The 22644-nt window shown below is 33.2% G+C and overlaps 1 protein-coding gene across 1 annotated transcript in view; it reads right to left on the minus strand.

Annotated features, from left to right (window-relative positions):
* tup (LIM1_Isl and LIM2_Isl domain-containing protein tup) overlaps nucleotides 1–22644 on the minus strand; it is a 75109-nt gene that overhangs the window by 23338 nt on the left and 29127 nt on the right. The gene's annotated exons all lie outside the window — the stretch shown is intronic.

A 22644-nucleotide genomic window follows, 5' to 3' on the forward strand; every position in this document is an offset into this window, starting at 1 on the left:
ATTTTTATTGCACTGCCTTTGTTTCCCCCCTTCCAAAGAGAAACATACGGAGGGAGAATATTCATTCACTCTTTCTTTTTGGCGATCATTGATGTTGGCACTGACTCCTTAAACGGCCAACACCATCACTGTCACAAAATCGAAATTCACACATTTTAGGCCCTTGGTGTATAGAATGGGCAAAAGGCAAACATCATCAAGATCAGAGAAAAGAAAACATTATCGGTGTTGTCATCTGGGTTGCAATGACAACTTCTTAGGTTGGCGGCCCGTTGCGTGCAAAGCCAATATGCAAAGAAGCGAAAGCGGGCGATTTGTCTTTGATTTAAAGACAAACAGAATGAAAACTTCCCGGCTGTCTGATGTTCGGTGAATTGCAGGAGTTGAAGATTTACACGCTGAATCATGGACCGAAGAGGCTTTGCCAAGATGACTGACACTCATGATGCTGATGATGATGACGATGATGGTTTCCGCCGCTGTCTAAATATTATTGACCAAGACCGTTTGTATGGTGTTGGTGTTCAAGCTGACTTATGTAGCCGCCAATGAATACCACTTGTTTTATTACGCGCGGATTCCTCATCCTCGGCCCTATGTTTCAAACAGGGACTAAGGTAGATTGCATTTTGGAAATTTGTCTTGAGACTTTGTGTGAGGTATGGAAGGACTTCATTTGTAGCCGCAGCAGCATGGAAGAGTACGATTGTCGGCTTTGGTGTTTAGCTTAGCTAAAAACATAAATTGCTGCGCTGCAAGTCCGTGTTCAGCAGGAGTGCAGTAGCTTCAAAAGTTAAAGCGACCATCCAAATTACTCCAATCTTCAAGCGCTTTTGTTTGTTTTGTCCACATCCACCATGCGAGATTTGTTGGTCTTCGATGCGATGGCCTGCATCTCCATAAGATGCTTGTTTTATTCAAATGGACCCAATAAACACTTGAGAGCGGCTTCTTTATGGTTCTTGGTTGTTTGTAATGTGGTGACGACAAGCGACAACGATGGCCGGACTGTTGCTGACGGTCATCTTCTGAGGGACCAAATGTAGTTATTGATTTTGTCGACATTGTCGGTTCGGCGGCCTCCAAAACAAAGGTTAATTAATTAATGAACTTTATTAAGGATTCCCATAAACAAAGGAGTGTTGTGGCCATATTTACTTTTCTGGATCATATCAACAGGAATGTCAGGTATTTCCGTTAGATTGGGATTTGAAACCTATAATATCTCCTCCTAACCAAACAATACTATGGTCTTTCCAATCCACCATAATCCCCACCAAAACAATCCTTTTTGTGAATACCCACCAAGAGACAATCTGAAAAATTGTCATCTTTCACCCCCAACACACACTCTCACTCATTTGCTTTGGGTAGCGGTTATGTGTGAAACTATATCAGAAGCGTCCCAATGAATGCCTCACCTGGGCTTAGCGCACATAAACTCTGCGATTGACAGGCAAAAGTGTCTCCGGTTTTATCTACAAAATTGATGAGTCTCCACCAAGCATAGGAGTACAGACAAAGTCGCATCGTCTGGCGGCACTAGGGTTGTATGAATGTGTGCCTGAGTGGTGCGGGTATGGATTTAGGCACGTGTTCGGTCATCGTTACTCTTGGCTGTTTTTATTCACATTCGACGATTTTATTCAATTTTCGGTCCATACGTTTATCCATTGGACGAGTAAATGCCTTTGGAGTAACGTCACTCGATTGTTATGGCCCATTTTAGGTTTTGGGTTGTGGAGTATCTTAAAGCACTCAGGTAGAAATAAAGGCAAAACTATTAATGTTGTCATCATCAGTGTTATATTTTGTTCTGCATTCACCATGCCATCCATGGCCTGGTTGAGATGGTGCTGGGCAACATGTTCTGGGAAAATTCAATAATTTTCTTGGAACTCTGTATGTTTTCTTTTTTTTTTTGGAGGATTTAGGGAAGCCCAGAATATTTTTAGTAAAATATTTTTTTATTTTTTTGTTATTTGAAAATAATTGAAAGTAATTGATTTCAAGGTCCATAACAGCTTTTTAATTGTATCGTATGTGTTTGAAATAATGTGTTTTCATTTCATTGTTGATTTTATTTTTCTGACATTTGTGACTCTTGTTAAAAAAAAAATGCCGGTTTGAATCACCGTTTCGCAGTTTTATGATTATGTGAAATTCCATTAGCCACTGTAAATTTAAACGTATAGGGGATTCAGTCAGTGGATTTATGAACACAATATTACCCGCCTATTAAGATCACAATATCCATTTTTCGATATTTCAAATCCAGACAGAAAACATTTGTAAATAGTTGTTAAATATTTCACTTGTTAACGGCTACATTTCTGAGCCTATCCGGTAAAAAAAAATGATTTACACTCCAAAAGAAGTATTTCACATAAGGATTTCACTTTAAACTAAAGATATTTGTAAGAGACGGAATATGATCAATCATGTTTCCAAAGTAAACTGTTATTTTTGGACATGGTTGCGACAATTTCTCAGAGATAATGTATCAGATATCGGCAACCATGTACATTGGCGAGAAAACAACTTTTTTGGGACAAACATGTTCCATGTTCTCCGTATAAAAATAAAATTTTGCTCTTGCAATATGTTTGGGATGATCATATTTTTTCTTTGCGTGAAACCAAGATAAAATCAATGCTCTATAAAATTCCAATTATAGTACCAATTTCCATAAGCGATGTAAACTTATAGTCGGATGTTTTTTTATTTAAAAGAGGTTTAAATAGTAATTGAGAAGATAACTGAACTTATTACATTTTTGCCTTTGAAGTATGGTTACAATAATAATCCATTTGTAGTCGGTGCATAATTGTAGCCTTGGTGCTCCAGATTGAGGTCTAATATGCCCCGTTGAACTGTGAAGTGAAAAGCTAAAAAAGTGTAAAGTTATTCCCCGTCAGAAACTCTAGAATACACGACGATTGCAAAAAGCAGCATGTACGAACACACAGAGAAGGAATATGATCACCTCAAACATGTTTCAAGAGCAAAATGTTATTTTTGTATGGTGACCATGTAACATGTTTGTCACTAAAATGCTATTTTCTCGTCAAATATAACCTGCTTGCCGAAATCAGATACATGATTTCTGAGAAAATAACATGGTTGCGAAAACCATGTTACATGGTCACCACCCAAAAATAACATTTTGCTCTTAAAACATGTTTGAGGTGATCATATTCCTTCTCTGGGTGAACAGGAACAACATAAGTCAAATTATACAAAATTTTTTTAATTTTTTTTTTTTAATTTTTCTAATCAGAATTCGTACTAGCGACATATACCATATACAAGGAACCACGCCAAAAGAAATTTCGGAAGGGATATATTCAATGACGTTGGATACATTTTGTAACGACGTCATGGTGCTGCTCATTTGCTAGGATAAAAGGGGAATTGAACTTAGAGAACACAAAGCCCATGAGGGTTGGAATTAACCTGCACTCATTGATATGAAATATTCGAAATTATGCGAAACCTCAAGAGTTATGTAGAACCGATTATAAACCAATATACAGACGGAAAATTCCCTATGAATGAATTATCTAACTTCAATTCACCACAATCATTTGTTTTGTCATATACCAATGGATACAAGCAAGACGTTGAATGAAATCTCCTCTCATTTGGACAATGATAAAAAGTATCGATGTAAAGATTAAAAAATGCTCTTGTATCTTTTGCTGATGCTGTTCCTTTGGGGGGGAGCGTATACTGAAATCATGTTACTATCTCTTAATAACCGGTAGTGGTTCTAACTTAAATTAACGTGCACAATGTGGAAGCTTCCATGAGTTTCATTTGAACATATTTTGGTTTTCGTACTGATAGCGTTATTTGTTGGTCGTTCATCATTGGCATGTCCATGGCCAATGGGGGAAATATTTTGCCAGTGAGGAATGATGAGAAGAGACCTGATGACCTAACAAAATATGATGGGGCCGCCGGCAGCATAGGTTTTGTTTTTGTTTTTGCTCTTGCAAATCTTATCGATTTCGTTTTTGCTTTGCAGCAACTTCTTTTTGTGGCAATCGAAGCCAAAGGCAACTGCATCATGTTGCAACATGGTCAATAGTAATGTCTCGGCTGTTATGTCTGGGAGGGAATATTTGTTCAATGTTTTGTAGATTTGTCCGTCCTACATTTAAGCATCTTCAACACAAGCATCCACTCCATTTTCAATATTAGATGGAGAACTATTGGTTTCTTTCTGTTGTTGTCGTTGTTCCATTGAAATTTATTCCGTTTTCCAATGTTCGACTTTTATACATACACACAGAGATTTTTTTGTAATTTTTCCTTTGATAGATTTCCGACTCGATAAAGGTATTCCGTACATAGCCATCAACGACATCAACCATACCCGTAGTCAGACGGCTGAGCATCAGACGGACAAGCGAACGAGAATGAATGCATCCAACCAACCGAACGAATCATCTCTCCTTTAGATTGTTTGAGGTTTGAGTATGTAAATTCCCTACCATATAGCAGGGGCATACAGGCAACCAACATGGTTCGAGTACGTTCAGACAAACCAAGGAGCTGTGATAGAATTATCACAAAACATGAAACTCTATGGGAGGTTTATTGGACTTTGAATGACTAGACAACAAGGAGAATGAGAAGAAAATATTAGCTCTTTCTCTCTCTTTCTCTTCCTCTGCCTCTTTGTGTGTAATCCCAATTAGATGCAAATTAACATTGAGGAACATTTGTTTGTAGCTTTTGCTTCCCAAAAACTTGAGGTTTCCTTTGATTTGATAATTGCCAAATTATACAAAAAGTTTTCTTCTTAGTTTGTGTGTGTCGGTTCCATAGTTTACCAAGTGCGGTAGCAATTCTATTCTGCTTTTATATACACTTCCAAGTGTAATAATAATATGTAAAACCACAAAATCTGGAATTTTACGATTTTACTAATTTGTAGGAAATCCAGTTTTGTTGTTTCTGGTTGTGTTAAAGTTTGTTTTTTTTTTCATTTGGGCTAATATAAATATTGAAGATATTATGAGGCCGAATTATCTCCACTAAATATTATACATGATACCTAATCAACGGACCCCATGTCAGTTGATTTAATTGGTCGATTATGTTTTTTCAGCAAAGTGTTTTATTACAAATGTTAATTCCAAACTAAGGGCTGATAGGCCAAAAACTGTTACTACATGGTAACATTTATGAGTTAGCATTTCAATAAACGCTTCTTTATGACTTGGATAAGTTAAACCCTGCAAAGATTACTGTGAAAACGGTCATTTAAATATTAAGCTAATTTTGGCTTTAAAACTCTCGTAATTCGCCACACATAAACTTTAGAAAAAGTTTCTTAAAGTTTCATAAACATGTTTCAAATACGTCTTTTTTTAATTATTGAAAAGTCAATATTTAAAATAGGTTAGGATAGGTATGGTGGCAGCCCGTTTCTTTGAGCCGACTTATACCGCAGTTGGTGAACTCCTTTGCCCGTACCTGATTTATATAGCCGAACGACGTTTCACATTACGGTGAAAACACTTAGAGAAGCTTTGAAACACTTAGAAATGTCACCAGCATTACCGAGAGGGTTTATCCACTGTTGAAAAACTTTTTGGTGTTTGGTCGAAATTGATATTGAACCCATGAACCTTATGTATGTTAATTTACGACTAATAAACTTTTTGAAAATTATTATAAATTAGATTTTTTATAAATTAATGTCATCATGAATTTGATCCAAATGACAGATAACCTCAATTCACAATAGAAAGTTATTGTGAATTACTAGATCAGTAATATTAGTATACAAGTAAATAAAATGGTCTCAAATACGAATAAATATTTCGAATTTATGAAATTGTAAATATTTAGGAAATGGTATAATTCTTAAAATTTTTAAAGAATGGGGAAATAACACTACACATATTTTCAGACCAACCTAAATAAAAGCGTTTATGTGGTTTAAATTTATAGCTCGATGTTATTCAAAGCAAGTGCCATTACCTTTTACAGTTCGATATGGAAAAACACCAACTACCGATGTGAAAGGAGAGTAGTCTAAGAGCTGGTTTCTTAATGTCTTCTTATTATTTATTGAGTTGACAGAACAGTGCATAAGAACTAATCAGAGGACCGAAGAGAAACCGTCCATAAATGTACTCTATTTTGTAATCAACTAAAATGACAATCGCTAGCATCATAGATTTTAAATTGGTCGTTATATAAATCACCTGGATCTGTGCTTAACTCTTTCATACTAAATAAGGAGTGAATGGTCTTATTTTGTCTTGATATTGCCACTTATTCGTAAACCTTTGAGTGGGTTCAATGTCTGCGAAAGACGACACATTTTTCTGTATTTATTTTTGGTCCAAAACATTTCAGAGATTTTCAATCATTTGTCAATATTTTATGAAATGTACAATACAATCTTTTTTTTTTCAAAAAAACCAGAACAAATTTCATATTGGTCATCGACTTCTTTTTGGCAAAATACACATATTTATACATAGCAAAACATAAAACCAAAATACGTAATACTGTCAGAATCATTTGACTATGAAACGAAAACGGAACAGCTGATATTTGACAGCTTTTTAGATAATTATACAAATACAGAGACCAGAGTCAGAAATTCTTGTTTACCTGCACCTGACCAAAAAAGCATAAGATCCGATTAATTTCGTGCAAATATTTAAACGTTTTGTTAACTGTAGGTGGGTTGACTTTGGTGGATTTAAATTTTATCTTCGTTTTGGTTCATTTCTCACATGGTGTTAAAGTAAATATGTGTGAGCGTTGTTGCATGTTGATATTGACGATATTTTGTTTAGTTTTTGTTTTTTATTTCGCACTAAATATGAACACAAAACAAAAAAAAAACATACTCGTTTAGTGGCTTAAACTGATGAAAGGTTTTGCGATTATGGACGTTTAGTTTTGTTCCAAACCAAGTTAAGCAACTATTCGGAGTGTAAGTGAGATTATAAACATTGAGAATATGAAGAGAATTAGTAAGATTAAAAATCCTGATTACAATGCCATTTTTTATTATTTTAAAAGTAAGAAATATTGACCAAAAATATTCTATCGACCATGGTTATTTATATTTTATTAGGAGCGAATATAGGTTTGTTGTACTAGTTCGGAGCCAGTTCCAAGTTTTTTGAAGGATGACAATCCATTGTTATAATCAATAAAGCCTTACTTTATGTTAATAATAAAAAGAAAAAAAAAGACTTCCACAATTTCTTCCACCGTTGCCAAATAAATTCCTTCAAGTGTAAATTTCCTTAACTAAAAGTTCAATAAATACCGCTTCTTGTTAGAATATCTGTTACATATGAAAGGCAACAACAAAATATTCTTACAAAAATTCCGACAAGAAATGTTTGGTTCGCTGTCCGTTATCCCCAAACTCTGCCCACTTCCCAAAAACATTGGTGGCTAAATATGCTATGACCAACAAGGTAATGTCGCCCGCCACATCAACACCAGATGTGAAGACCCTCCTGTTAGTCGTGGCATACAACTTTGTCCGTCTGTTGCAATACGCAAGAAAAAAAAGTACAATTCCAAAAATTGTATGCCTCACAGGGACGGTGGTGTTTTGCAAAATTTTGCATCATTTTTCTTGAAGGCCTAAACTTTTTCATCTTGCCAGTCTTGATGTCTGCCTTCGATGTTTTTTTTTGCAGTCTCTGTGGGTTGTTGTCTGTCTGTGTTTGTAATCCGCTCTCTACATTTCAACAAAACGACAAAAAAAAAAAAACAAAAACTGTGAAAACAAGGTGCGATATTTTTGATGTTGCAAGTTGCGAATGAGGTGAACAGAAAAAAGAGCAAAAAGTGCATACTATGAAGTTTCATTGCTTGGACCTACATATTCAAGTGTTACATCATTGAAGGTTTTCATGTTCCTTCTATGTGAATATTTATACATTTTGCCCCAAGTTTAGTAAATGCCTTTGTTGGTAAAAAAAGTGACTTGCAGGCGATGATCTGTACATGTGTGAGACAAACATTTTTCAAATTGGAACAGTTTTCATTGTGTGATATGGCAGATGTTTTAGGGTTCCAATTCTGGGATAGTTTTGTTTTCTCAATTTTTTTACTTATTATTTGAACAAAATATTCTGTTTTCATAAACGAAATTAATCAGACAAACGAAATCAGACAATAGTAAAGGTGGGTTTTAAGATCGCATTATCGCGTTAAAACAGCCAATTTTTCAGGGTCACTTTTAAGTAATAATTTATTTTAATGGAAATAAACTTCTTCAATTGTTACCTTAGATCATTCGCCAACAAGATATAATAAAATGTATTTCTTATTTTTGCGGCTAAACTCGAACTTAATACCCACCTTAAGGTGAGTACTATGATCGCTTTTCGCAGTGAAATTTTCGCAGTTACTTTATTAAAACGGTTCAATACAAAGCAGATAATTAAACACAATTGGTGCGCAAGTGGTTTCTTGTTCCTGATATTTCGGGAAGACGGGGATATGTTTGTTTTCATTTTGGATTTGGATTTTTTCAGTAAAAGTAATCGCGAAAATATAGCGATTTTCAACTCGAAACTCCACCTTTAAAGGAAATAGCTTAATGAGCCGTTCAGACTATATGTTTATCCAGATGAAATGCCTGTACGTTTTGAAGAATCTTATAGAGGGCCAAACTCTAAAAATTGTCGGCACTAACAAAATAATCGATAAATGTATTATCGATCACATTAACAAGCTGGAGTATCGATTATGCCATCGAACATTACTTAAAGTGTGGCCAACATCTGAGATATGTATCGAAATGTTGAACTCGGCTATTTTCGTCTGGATAAACGTATGATCTGAACGACACATAATGGACTGAATAGTCTAAGTGAGTCTGAAACTTAATCGGGCTACCACTTTAACTTAACCTAACCTATGGTCTGAACGACGCATAAGGCAATCATATAATATTTTGAAACTAATATTTTCCGATATTGAAAACGATTAAATGGGTATTATTTTAGTCATTTCATCATATTAACTAAATCGAAAAGTGGGTTACTTCATGGTATATACAACCATAATCTCTTGATTTACCGATTATAGCGAACTTGAACTTGAAATAGTTAATCGTAGTTATTAAAATGTAATTATTTATACGAAATGTTATTTCACAATTCATTGAATGGTAATTAAGGAAAATGTCAACAGAAGCTTTCGAAATTGAAACGCTACATTAAGCTTGGTATAACTATCAGTAGATGGTAGCTCTACTTCTATTCAGATTACTAACACTTAGAGAAAAACTTGATAGCACTGTATTCATACGATACCATGTAGTAAAAAAGATATTTTATTAAATTAAATTTAAATTTAAAATTATGAATACAAATTATGAATTGATACCTGGGATCCACTGCCGCATCGTATTTAGATTTTAAAGTACAGTGAAACCTCTCAAACTTGAACACTCTTTTCGACACCTCCCCAATGTGGAAAAAAATTAGGCGGCCGGAGGTGTCCAATTCTGAGAGGTTTCGTTGTATTTAAAAATTATAACATATGAGGGGTTTTAGACGATGCAATTGGTTGCGTGCAATTTTTTGTATTCTCTTTTAAAGTTGCTTCTTAAAAATATCAGCATTTATAAGGTGCAATTTTGCATGCAATATGCTTGAATTTTTTTGACGTTTATTTGCTCAATCTTGTTTAATTGGTAATTCGTAACAATAAAATACATAGTGAAAAAATTGTTTAAGCAATTGCAAAAAATAAAAATGGAAGATAATAACGAAAAAATCATAGAATCACCACAACACGTATGTTTTCATATTTTTAAAACACCTCAACACGTTGAAAGCAGAATACAAATAAAGCAAATGAACAAGAGTACAAACGAAAGTGAAGAAAAATGTCAAAAAATTGCAAGAGGAACGGAAAACGTGAAATTTTTTCTACCCCCTTTGCTTCTCTACACCATTTGCCTACAAACAAGAGTTGCATGCAATTATTGCACGAAGAAATTGCATCGTGTAAAAGGCCTCTATGTGATACGTGCGATATGTGAGGTTTTTGAGGTTAACTAGTAGCAGAAAATATATCAGCAAATGATATAAATAACTTTTAAATCAAACTAAATAAAAAGTCAGTTAAGAAAATAATTGAAATTTTTAAATTTTTAATTAAAATTTGTATTATTTTAATTAAATAAAAATATTTAATTTTGGTAATTGGATCAAGACAAAAAACGTAATTAAATGTAAACTGTAATTAAATGTTAAATTGAATTAATTGCCTAATAAATAAATAAAAATGTTTCTTTAAAAAATTGTGTTTTTTATCAAAATTATTTACATTACTAATTAAATAACCTCAAAATTGTAATTAAATTTTACAATGAAACTATATATAGCCACACTGAAAAAAATATTGTCGTGAGGTCAATGATTTCATGTCTTTAAAATACGAATACAAATTTTGCTTAGCATAAAAGACGCATTTCTCTAAAATAAAGTTATTTTCCTTGCCCAAAAGTCAATAAACTTTTCTATGAAGTCGTATTGTCCTTATAATTAAGTGATTTGACTTAAAAATGGGTATCTTAACATGAAAGAAAAAATTTATAGGCTAAGGTCAACTTGACTTTAATAATTCAGAAAAATTCTTTAAATTTAATGAAATTGTCTTTAAATTTGTTGTCTTTTTGCATCTTGACTACAAAGCAAAAAATCGTTCAAATATAGGACATGTTTTTCAAAACTTTATTTTAAAGAAGTTTTTTACTTCAAACATAGCATAATTACTACTGGAAGTCGAGTCCTAATTTGGAAAATAAAGTTGCCGTTAACTCGTTTTTAAAGGACTTTGATAGCATATGAAGAAAAAAAGCTGAGAAAGCAAAAATTAAAATTTGCTTCCTAGAAGCAAGTACACAAAACCTAAATTTAAAAGAGAATTGTGTCTTAAAAGTATCCTTACTTGTATTCTCCGCTTCTTTGGCTCGGAATCAATACCAATTTTTTTAAAGTAAAGACAAAATCTTTGGAACCGAGTATGCTTTTTTTTCAGTGCAGTTAAGAAAATAATTGAAAATGTTTAATTACTCAATTATCCTTGGAAATAAATAAAATATTCAAATTGGTAATTGAATTAAAATAGAAACCCTATGAAATAGAAAACAACTATAATAGAGTAAAATTCAAATCCAATTAAATTGAAATAATTGCTTAATAAAGAAATAAAATTTTTCTTAAAAACAAAAAAATAAACTATTGTATCAAACTCATTTACTCAGTCACATTTTTAAACGAGTCGGTGTTTGGGTTATCATATTCGTCAAGTGAAGTAATTTTTAATAAACATTAAAAAAGAAACAAATTGTTTCTGGCCGTATAAGATTTTTTGCCAATGTTTTGAATATTTTGAACTGTATTATGATTTAAGTCTATTCAATGCAAGCCAACAGAATTGTGGAATTTTTTACATTATTATAGCAACTTTTTAGTCAAGTTGTTCAAAATTTTATATAATTTCATTTATTCTGTAATTGTTTTGCAAAATATATTAAAATCCACATTCAGCTTAGTATAAGACCTGACTAAAGTTTGTTAGATTTTATTTGTATGTATTGCGATGTTATTGTGGAAAATATAAAATTTTGAAATGTGAAAAATCAGTAGGTATTCAGTACATTGTCAATGTGACCCCTGCAATGAAGGTATCTTCCAGGATTTGTTAGAATTTCAAAGTGAAAACATTTCAGGTTACAAAAACATCATTCATTTGACCTGTGATGTCAATATCATAAAGAATTTTTTCAATTAAAATATCATATAATTTTATAGACTTAGGTTAGCCTTCATCATGGATCCATCACATCCTTTGCAGGCCGATGAATGTATTTCTCCATCCATTTGGAAAAGTTCAACTTTATAAAATACGAATGCGAAAAATGTATCTGTGTTAGTAAAGTTCCTGGTGGCGATTGCCAACACGCACGCATCCATGAACGAATCCAATGCAAATGTTTACGATGCTAATGATTCTTGAACCTCAATATGGTTCTAAGAGGCCCACGGACATTTGGCTTGTTGGTGGTGTTGCCACTCATCATACCTATATTTAGTCCTTGACACGCAAAGCCGCTTCAAAACAAAGAAATGCAAATTTTTACGATTGCACACCTCTTCAGTGGAGCAAAGAGAACCATACAAGTTCTCATGGTTGGTGTGATGACCAATGTGACGTTTCGTTTTCGGGGTTTTGTTTCAAAATTCCCCCGTTTCTGGTTAATTAATTTATATTATTTTATTGAAGCGACAACGTTTGCCCACACTCCTTATGGCAGAATATAAAACATGCAAAGGATGCACTTGCCGCTGGATCCTAAGGTTATGCATTCCTACATACCCACACTCGGCTCAAATCGAATGCATGTGCAATAGCATGCCAGCTCCATCCAGCTATCCAACCAACCAACATACGCTTGTAATAAACGACAAATTTATATTTAATGAGCTTCCATAAAATTTGAATTTCAAGAGGAAAATACCGCCACGCACCGACAAAAAGAAGTTCGCATAGAGTGGTGTAGTACCAGCAACATGGATCTCACTGTTTTGCCACCGCCACCGCCAACTTCGCATTTCTCTGTCATGGGTAGACACACATCATGGCTGAAACTATGCGAGATTTTCGTTGCAGTTTTCGGCGGAGGACACAATGAATGCGATGATCAAATAAAATCTTTGTTTTATGGCAATTTAAGTATGCTAAAGTTTATAACATTGATATCTCTTTAAAAATGGTGTGCTAAGAAGAAATTTATGACTGCATAGGTTAGCACAAGATCTTTTCTTTGCTCCAATATAAAGGTTATGACTGGTAAGCCAAGCAAAAATTTATTTTAATTTTTGTTAGATAAAAAAAATATTATTGACTTTTAATGGAAACCACCACACGCATGCCTATTAGAAATTCTTTATGTCATTATAGTTATGATCACTGGGATTTTCTAACATTTTAAGCTATGGAAAAGCAGAGCATTATCGTTAATTTTAAACTTAGCAATTTTTATTATATAATAATTTATTGATCGGCTTAATATATATATAAAGGTGTAATGTTGCCAAGACAGTAAGAGGTAAAATGGTTAGCAAATTCAATCTATGCTAAAAACCAAAAGGGGTTACACGCAGAGAAGGAATATGATCACCTCAAACATGTTTCAAGAGCAAAATGTTATTTTTGTATGGTGACCATTTAACATGTTTGTAGCAAAAATGTTGTTTTCTCGTCAAGCATTAGATGCTTACATCGTATACATACTTTCAGAGAAAATAACATGATTGCGACAAAGAAGTTACATGGTCACCATCCAAAAATAACATTTTGCACTTGAAACATGTTTGAGGTGATCACATTCCTTCTCTTGGTGTAGAGTGGTGAATTATTTCCTCTCAGCATCGGTGGTTACATATCTTAGGGGTTTTTCTCCTCTTGTATTTCTTTTTTCTCTTGTATTTCAAAACATTTTTCGCAATCAAAAGGAATCGAACTCATGGGCGAATGCTATAAGCATAAATTACTGCTGGAGGTAATGAGACACGTAATTTTAGTAAAGAGTTAGTGATTACCCAGTTTATTTGTTCAGTTCAGTTCCACGAGGAATGAGGACTAACCCTCTAAGGCACAATCCCGCCTTTAGGCGGGCTTCATTTAATAAGGAAGCTTTTAGTAAAACACACCTTAAGACAACAAAAATGGGTAAAATAAAATGAAAATTTAGTTTAAACTGTTCAAGAGGCTTTGCAGCATACGAGTATATGGAATTTTAAATTTATAAATTTTTCTTATTTAGTTTTCTTGCTTTTGTGTCGTTAAAATTGAGATGGCCCAGTTTTTTGGTGTCTTCGCCTGTATTTTTTAGTTCTTTAATATGGTATTAAGAGCATCCCAGCAAAAAATTGCAACACACTGCCTTTAAAGTATATTCGGAAATGGTCTTCTAGTGATGGACTTAATTATCACTTTACAAGAAATTCTTTTGAGAATATGTAAAAAAAGTTTTCGTAATTCCAGTGTGTAAGTTCACATTTGCCCATATTGACAAGGTTTTAGGATTGTCATATGATTTAAATTAAATCAATAATTCTCACTTCTCTGCACTAATTTCTCTTTTTTATATAGAAAAAAAAAAACTAAGTTGCTATCCAATCATTTGTAAATAGTCGTAGACGTAACGTAATTTATAACAAGATTTTAATCATTAGGTTACGTTTCTATCTATCAGTAGAGCACAATGCCACGTGTACAAGAGATAGAATTAACTACAATTTCAAATTACTACAAAACGTTTCAATTTACTGCTGCTGATGGTTCTTGGAGCTCTGCAAGCTTTTCGTTGGGAGATGGCCCTGGCCGAATCTACTACCACGACCACCACCACCACACCAAAGCTTGTTGCATTGCCATCGCTGTCTTTTGTTTTGCGGCATTCTGTCTTCCATTTATTTACGGCAACATTTCAATTTGTGACATAATGAGTTACATTTCTCTACATAAAATGTAAAACACTCCACATACTCTACATATGGAAGAGCCGGTCGGTCACTACTTCCACTAGCCATGGGTCTTTTGAAGTTCTCGTTGGTATTAATTACCCACAGAAAATGAAATAAAGTAAAAAATAAACAAATAAATAAATAAAACGGACAAACAAAACTCATGCCAAAACCAAAGGCAAGTTGGTTAACTGCAGAAAAAAAGGGGAAGAACAAGAGCTTTTGTTGGTTGGTCGCAGGACTGGTTGGTTGGTGGTGATGGTAAATGCAACACTGTTGTTAGCTGGCTGTGATGACTGTGTCTGGTCATCCTCTGGCAAAGACTATTTCGTGAAATATTACGAAGCGGGGGGATTTGTTGTAATGGCGGCGGCCGCTTTTATTTTCTTCTTGTCTATTTGCATTGCGCAGCATCACACAAGTTCGTACGAACACACAACTTGGCTTGATTTGCCCTATCCGTGATGAGCGTGTTTCGTATTTATTTCCTTTAGCTTTGCTGGTGTCTTCTGTTTTTTTTTTTTTCTCTCTATTCGCCAGCCAGTACGGTAGGTATGCAAAATTTTATCTCTGAAGCATGTTTTGTTCTAGAGATGCTGTTGTGGTTGTTATTCGTACTGATAGTAGCTGCCATCAGCCGCCTAGTAGTCAGGGCACCCAGATGGTTTGTCTAGTGGTGGTGGTTGCCAGAGATTGCTGAATTTCTTGCAAAGAATTTGTATCCACTCATATTTGTAGGAGGTGAAAAAATTGGAAAATAGGTTTATGGATTTTTTGGGTCTAAGGTCTTCCTTCAATTGCACATTCCATAAAATGGAAATATAAATACAACGAACCTGAATGGCACGTATGTTATGGTTATTGAGTGAGTTGGATGGGAACGGTTTAAGGTACTCTCTCCACATATGAATATCAATAATTATGAGATTTCAAAAATATCCATTTGAATTGGTTTTATTATTATTGGGAGTAGTCTTCCGTAGGTTGCTTATATTCGTAGTTCATATATTTCATAAGAGAAACTTCTTTCTCTCTCTCTCTCTCTTGCTTTCTCTTTATTATAAAGGATGAACGGCGTTACCTACAGTGTTTGGTAGCGTTTATAGAGACATTTTTACCAAGCTGAAATAATAAATTATGATCTTTTCGGATGGGATTATTTAATGCAATATTTTGTTGCATTGTTTGTGTACGCGTACAAAAACAACACACACACATTTTCTGATCCAATTGATTTTTTAATAGATAAGTCCTCGCACGGACGAAAAAGACTGTTTTTCATATGTTTGGGTGTAAAAATTATATGTTTGGAACTCAAATTTTTTAACACAATATTTTTAAGTGCAAGCATATAATGTTCATAAACTAGCATAACATGTTTGGGACATATATGTTAGAACATATTATGTTTGGGACATAAAATGTTTGTAAATATAATATGCTTAGATGCAAACATATATTAATTTGGAAATAGCCTATAAACATATATGTGTTTAGAAAGAGAGGCCTAGAGTGTATGCTGTGAGTAAAACAAGTGAGTAAAGTAGAAAGTCGGGCGGGGCCGACTATATCATACCCTAAACCACCCCTACTGAATTAGTAAACATTGTTTGTGAGATAACCCGCATTTCCATATGTAAGAACATTAAAGGATACATAGTTATGGGAGTTTTATCACAATCTGAACAGAAATGTCTGATATTAGGAGCTATAGTTGATTCTGAACCTACAGAGTTTGTATGCCACTAATACTGCTTCCCTTACTAAAAAAAAGAGCAAAACGCTCCATTAGTTTGGGTAATAAATTCAAATTTGTGCAAATCGGCCAATATATTTGTGTACAAGCTACATGTTGGCTAAAAAGATCGTCTAATACATAAAAATTTGAAATTTAAGTAACGTTGGTTAATATGACAAACTTTGGGAAAATCGAGCGATGCATATATATGAGAGTTATATCTAAATCTGAACCAATTTGCATAATATTTGGCAAGTTTGATTGATACCACATAAGGTTACCTTGTGCTAAATTTGAGTAGGTTAGTTAGGTTAGGTTAGCTATACCTAAATCTGAACCGGTTTTGAAAATACTTGTCAGTTTAGAATGGTGCAATAGAAGGTTATCTTGTGCTAAATTTTAGTAAGATCGGGTAATAAATAAGGCTATTTTGGTAAAAAAAGGGTTATTAGGGCAAATTTTTGAAAATTGGGCCATTCGTATATATGGAAGCTATATCTAAATCTAAACCGATTTAGATGATATTTGGCAGGTTTGATTGATACTATGGAAGGTTACCTTCTGCTAAATTTGAGTAAGATCGGGTAATAAATAATGGGTTTATGGCCAGATTTGTGAAAATCGGGCGATACATATATATGGGAGCTATATCTAAATCTGAACCGATTTGGATGATATTTGGCAGATTTGGTTGATACTATGGGAGGTTACCTTCTGCTAAATTTGAGTAAGACCGGGTAATAAATAAGAGTTTTGTGGCCAAATTTGAAAAATTCGGGCGATACATATGTATGGGAGCTATATTTAAATCTGAACCGATTTCAATGAAATTTTGATGAAAAAGATTACCTTATGCCAAATTTGATTGGTTCAACAAATTTTTTAATTGAAACAAAAATCAATCACAAAAATTAATTGAACCAATTAATTTTTAAAATGGAACAATTAATTTTGACGATAATCGGTTGCTAAAAGAGCGTAACGTAACCCCATTTGTCGAAATCGGGCGATACATATATATAGGAGCTCTATCTAAATTTGATCCGATTTCTTCCAAATTCAATAGCGTTCATCCTTGTACCCAAAAAATACCCTGTACCAAATTTCATCAAAATTGGTTAATAATTGTGACCAGAATCCTGCGAACAACAAATACATGGACAGACGGACACCAAGCGCTAGATCGACTCAGGAGGTGATTCTGAGTCGATCGGTATATATTTTATGGGGTCTAAAATCAATATTTCTGGTAGGCACATTTTTTGGCCGATCAAAGTTATTATACCCTGACCACTATGTGGTTTGAGGTATAATAATGGAAGTAACCAATTGGCGCCTTAAAAATATATCCACACAAAGAAAATTTCATTAAAATTTTTTACTACCAGTTATATGCCCTAAGGTGAAACATAATATGTTTGAACAATACAAACAATATTTTGTTTGGACCAATCCTGAAAATATATATGCTTGAAGCAAAATGTGTTTGGGGGTTACAGAAGCGATTTTTTTGAGGGTGCAGTCACGAAGATGATTGTATCAATTACAAAACAAATTATAAATAACATATATGTTATAACTGATTACAAAATTTACTGATTTCTTCGTTGCTTAATTGATTAATTCTTCAATTGACTCAATTTAAAATTTAATCATTATTTATTAATTTATAAATATTTAATCATTAGATTAACATATTAACATTCTTCAAATGAAATATGATTTAGCACTCACAGAAAATAATATTACCAATATTTTTCCTATTAACATAATTTAATTGGTTCAACAAAGTTTTTAATTGAAAAAAAAAATCAATCACAAAAATTACTTGGAACAATTATTTTTTAATTTTCTTTGGTGATTGATACTATCATTTCTGTGATTGAAGAAAGATCAATTGGATCGATAAATTTCGTGATTAAACTTATTTTTTGTGGGTAACAAAAATTTAACAATACTTTTTAATCCTTTCTTATCTCACAATATGCAAAATCTTACGTTCTTGAATTATTATTGATAAATTTAAAAATTTAATTATTGATTTCTAACAGTTTTGAATAGCTTACAAACAACTTCAATCAATATACATAAATAAAATATTTTGCAAATTTATAATTCTTAATATTCTATCATACTAAGCGTGAATAAAAATGAAAAAAACACTCGCATATACATTCCAAATGCTATTGTGTTTGTTTTTTTTTTTTTTGCCACCACAGTTGTCAGTCAGCCAGGTGCAATCAGACAGTCAGATGATTACGTTACTTATAATTTGAATTACTTTTTTTTGTTGTTGTTGCTACATCTTACAAAATACTGTGAGAAAATAAATTTACATGAATTGATTGGATTTAAGATTTTGTTGTAGATTTTTTATCGTTATTGTTGTTGTTGTATTGTGGGCCACAAGGCACACCACAACAAAACTGACTGGCTGAATAATTTTTTCTGACGTCCGAACAATATAAACTATTGCTTTTTATGTTGTTGTTTTTTTTTGTCCAACTCTTGAAAACGACAAATTTAAATATGACAGACACATGATTGGTCTATACATGACGTAAATTTGACACATTGAGTAGTTGCTGTTGTGCTTAAACAATACCCAAGGCCGTTGCTTGTTTTGTGATGTGCATAGAGAGGAGGAATTAAATGAAAGTGAGACAGCCGTGAAGAAAGATTTCTTTTGACACAGACGACACATTCCAATGGATTCCAATAGGCGAAGAAATTAAATAATAATTAAAGTGAACAAATTGCAAGAATTGTGTGACATAGAAAAATCTGATTTAAATTTTCTAACATTAACTATAAATACAAACAAAAAAAAAATATTCTAAAATAAATTTCACTAACTCGGGTAGGTGTCCAAAATGAATGAATTAAAATATAACCCACAACGTGGAGAAGCTCCTTCCGATTTTCACTTTTGGACAAAATACTCTATTACACAGAAAAAATATCACCAACATTTTTCCAATTAACATTTTGATTGATTGAAAGAAAAAATCATTTAAAAATTTGATTGGTTCAACAAATTTTTTAATTGAAACAAAAATCAATCACAAAAATTTATTGTACCAATTAATTGTTAAAATGGAACAATTAACTTTTTAATTGACTTTGATGATTAATACTATCATTTCTGTGATTGAATGTGATTCCAATTAAAAATTAATTGGAACAATTAATTTCGTGATTGAAGACAAAAATATTTTTTCTGTGTAGACTTTTGTCACATGCAATTTGCAATTAATGAGATCGAGCTTCAAAACCCCAACATGTTTAATTAAAAAAAAAATTAACTTTATCGATTGAAATTATGATTTAATAAATTTAATTGGGAGCCACCGTGGTGCAATGGTTAGCATGCCCGCCTTGCATACACAAGGTCGTGGGTTCGATTCCTGCTTCGACCGAACACCAGAAAGTTTTTCAGCGGTGGATTATCCCACATCAGTAATGCTGGTGCCATTTCTGAGGGTTTCAAAGCTTCTCTAAGTGGTTTCACTGCAATGTGGAACGCCGTTCGGACTCGGCTATAAAAAGGAGGTCCCTTGTCATTGAGCTTAACATGGAATCGGGCAGCACTCAGTGATAAGAGAGAAGTTCACCAATGTGGTATCACAATGGATTGAATAGTCTAAGTGAGCCTGAAATATCGGGCTGCCACATAACCTAACCTAACCTAACCTAAAGGTGGGATTAAAAAAAAATTGAACAAACTCTTATTTAAAATCATAATAACTTAGACTATTTGTCTAAGCCATTAGATTTAAGAAAAAGTTAAGAAATTAATTAATATAGAAATTATACTTAAACGAAACCTAATGTATTACTTAAGTAAAACCTATGGATGATTTTTTACATTTTTTTTGGTAAAAGTATAAGTTATAAGTATATTTTTATAAGTAAAGTTTGTACAACTTTTTTTCGTCACCCAAGCTGACTATAAAATTCTAACTTAGCAACCCAAAAATTAATTTAAATTGAAAAAAAAAACAAGACATATCTCATCTGTTGATGCTGAAATGATTTTTGTTTTGTCTAAAATAAAAGTGTAGAGAACCTCACCTCGCATTGGGTTAAGTATGCCAAAAGATATTGTTTTTAATGATTAAGACAATAACCCAGAAATAAATTGTTATAGTCACAACAGCGATTTATTATGGCTAATTAGGCGGTGATTTTCTCCACAAATGACGGTTAAAAAGTTAAGGAATTTTTGTGTGATTTTTATGACACCTTAAAGGCCAGCGAAGACAATTCCCAGTCTGTTTTATGAGATTTTTGTGGCTGGTTTTTATTATTCTATATATTTTTTTTTCTTTCAAAATAAAAACAAATATTGCAACTGCCCTGTCGTAAGTTGTTGACAAAACCACTGAGCTTGTAGACGCTTAAAATCTGAACAAAACAAAAAAAAAAAAAACAACAACAAAAATAAACAAATAAAAATTAAGCGAACAAAGCAAATGTTTCAATAAAATCTTTATGAAGAGTTCAGGTGACGACACATTAAGAACTGTATGGAGGAAATCTTTAAAGCCGTCGGCTTAAGTGGTTTTTCACTGAGACCAAGTATGAAATTGTTAAGAAGGTTGATGATGAGTAAGTAGCCCAGTAGATTGCTAGCTGGTGGTCACCCCATGAGTTTACACTAGCTAAACTCATCAAGTGGTTTGGGTAAGTTCATCTAAACTCTCGAGCGGTGCATCAAATGAAGATTCAACAACGTTGTTGGGTTATAAAAAAACCCCAACACTTGAATTAAATGCCTCTTTCCAAACGAGTGTGTATCTTAGGATGACAAAGCTGTTGATGACAGTTTTCTTACATCCAGCAGACTTGAGATACTCGGAAACGGCAAAGTATACAGACAATTACAGGCAACTATAGTAGTGGATAACCACAAAGATAGAAGAAAGGATGAGGTCAACTTTTGAGTTTTTTCTTTCTATGAGGTACACAATATGTCGCCATTCGTTTGTGATTATCCGCTTAGAGGCGTCAAGAAAAGGTCACTTCTCTGGTCATATTGAAGAAATTAAAATCTAAATCTGGCGCTTTTCGGGAGATAAGTGTGATTTTTTATAGTTTTGGAGGTAGGGGGATTTATATGTCCCCCATAACTTTATCACTGTCGGCTCTTTACAGATTTATTACCGACATCAATTCAAATTTGACTAAATAGTCTGTAGAAAAATGACCACAAAGCAAACTCACAAAATGTCATGTTCCGTGGGGTTTTAAAGGTTATGGCTTCTAACTGCTCTTTGATAAGGTTTTATATGTGAGGCTCGTTGGGTTTATTACCTTCTTGGGGAGATTTGTAGTTCACCTCTCATCAGTGGAAAAGTTCGTTCATTATGTAGCAATGTTGTAATTATTACGCTTCCAATTAGTGAATATGAAACTCTGAGCTAGCCTTCAAATTATTTTAAAATATGCCTATGAGAGATTTGTCAATACCGGGAGATATCATACAAAAACTGTTGAATAATAATTAAATCGCTCAACAAAAATTTGAAATAACAGGCAATCAAATAACTCTCCGAACGGCACCAAAAATTTCCATAAAGGAGATCATAGATTTATATGAAAAATATCATCTTTTGAACATGGAACAAATTCGGATTTAGTTATATCTGATCCTATAATATTGGCTATGAAATATCAATTATGCAAACTAATAACTAAAATCTAAAATTTAATATTTGCAGAAACACACAAAGTTCTGAAATATTCATTAAAAATAAATTACAAAATATTTAGACGGTCGTTTTTTACTCCCCACTCCAATGGCTTTGGTAATAAATCATTATGGGAAAATAATGTAAATTTAATATATTTCAAAATATTTGCCAACTGGGTCTCGTGCTCAATGGGTCAGGTACTACGCCCACTAACAAAATCTACATTGTGAAAAGGACCAAAATAAAAAATCCCTTACTCCCTTAAAACCAAAGTAATTAGAAACTCATACGCCCTGCACATAAAACAGTTGAACATAATTCTTCTGTTTACTGACTCTGTTGACTCACAAATAAATAAGAAGGACGACAAAGACGAAAAAGGATATACTCAAATATCTTTGTAGTGTATAACGATATCCATGACAAAATCAATGGCTAGACAGCACCCATACACTTGGGATGTAATCAAGTTCAATGGCTGGCGTTTTGCGATAAAGTAGCTGAATAAGTGTAAGGATATGTCTGCAAAGTCTTATAGAGCAAACAAATAAATGTATATACGCACACATACCCACACAAATTGTAAACACTCAACATATACTTATGTTGTGACGCTAAGCCGTAATTATCCGGCTCGAGCTAAATTGTTTTAATTCCGTCTGGC

This window comes from Haematobia irritans, chromosome 2, assembly GCF_050003625.1.
Source record: "Haematobia irritans isolate KBUSLIRL chromosome 2, ASM5000362v1, whole genome shotgun sequence".
NCBI classification, from domain to species: domain Eukaryota; kingdom Metazoa; phylum Arthropoda; class Insecta; order Diptera; family Muscidae; genus Haematobia; species Haematobia irritans.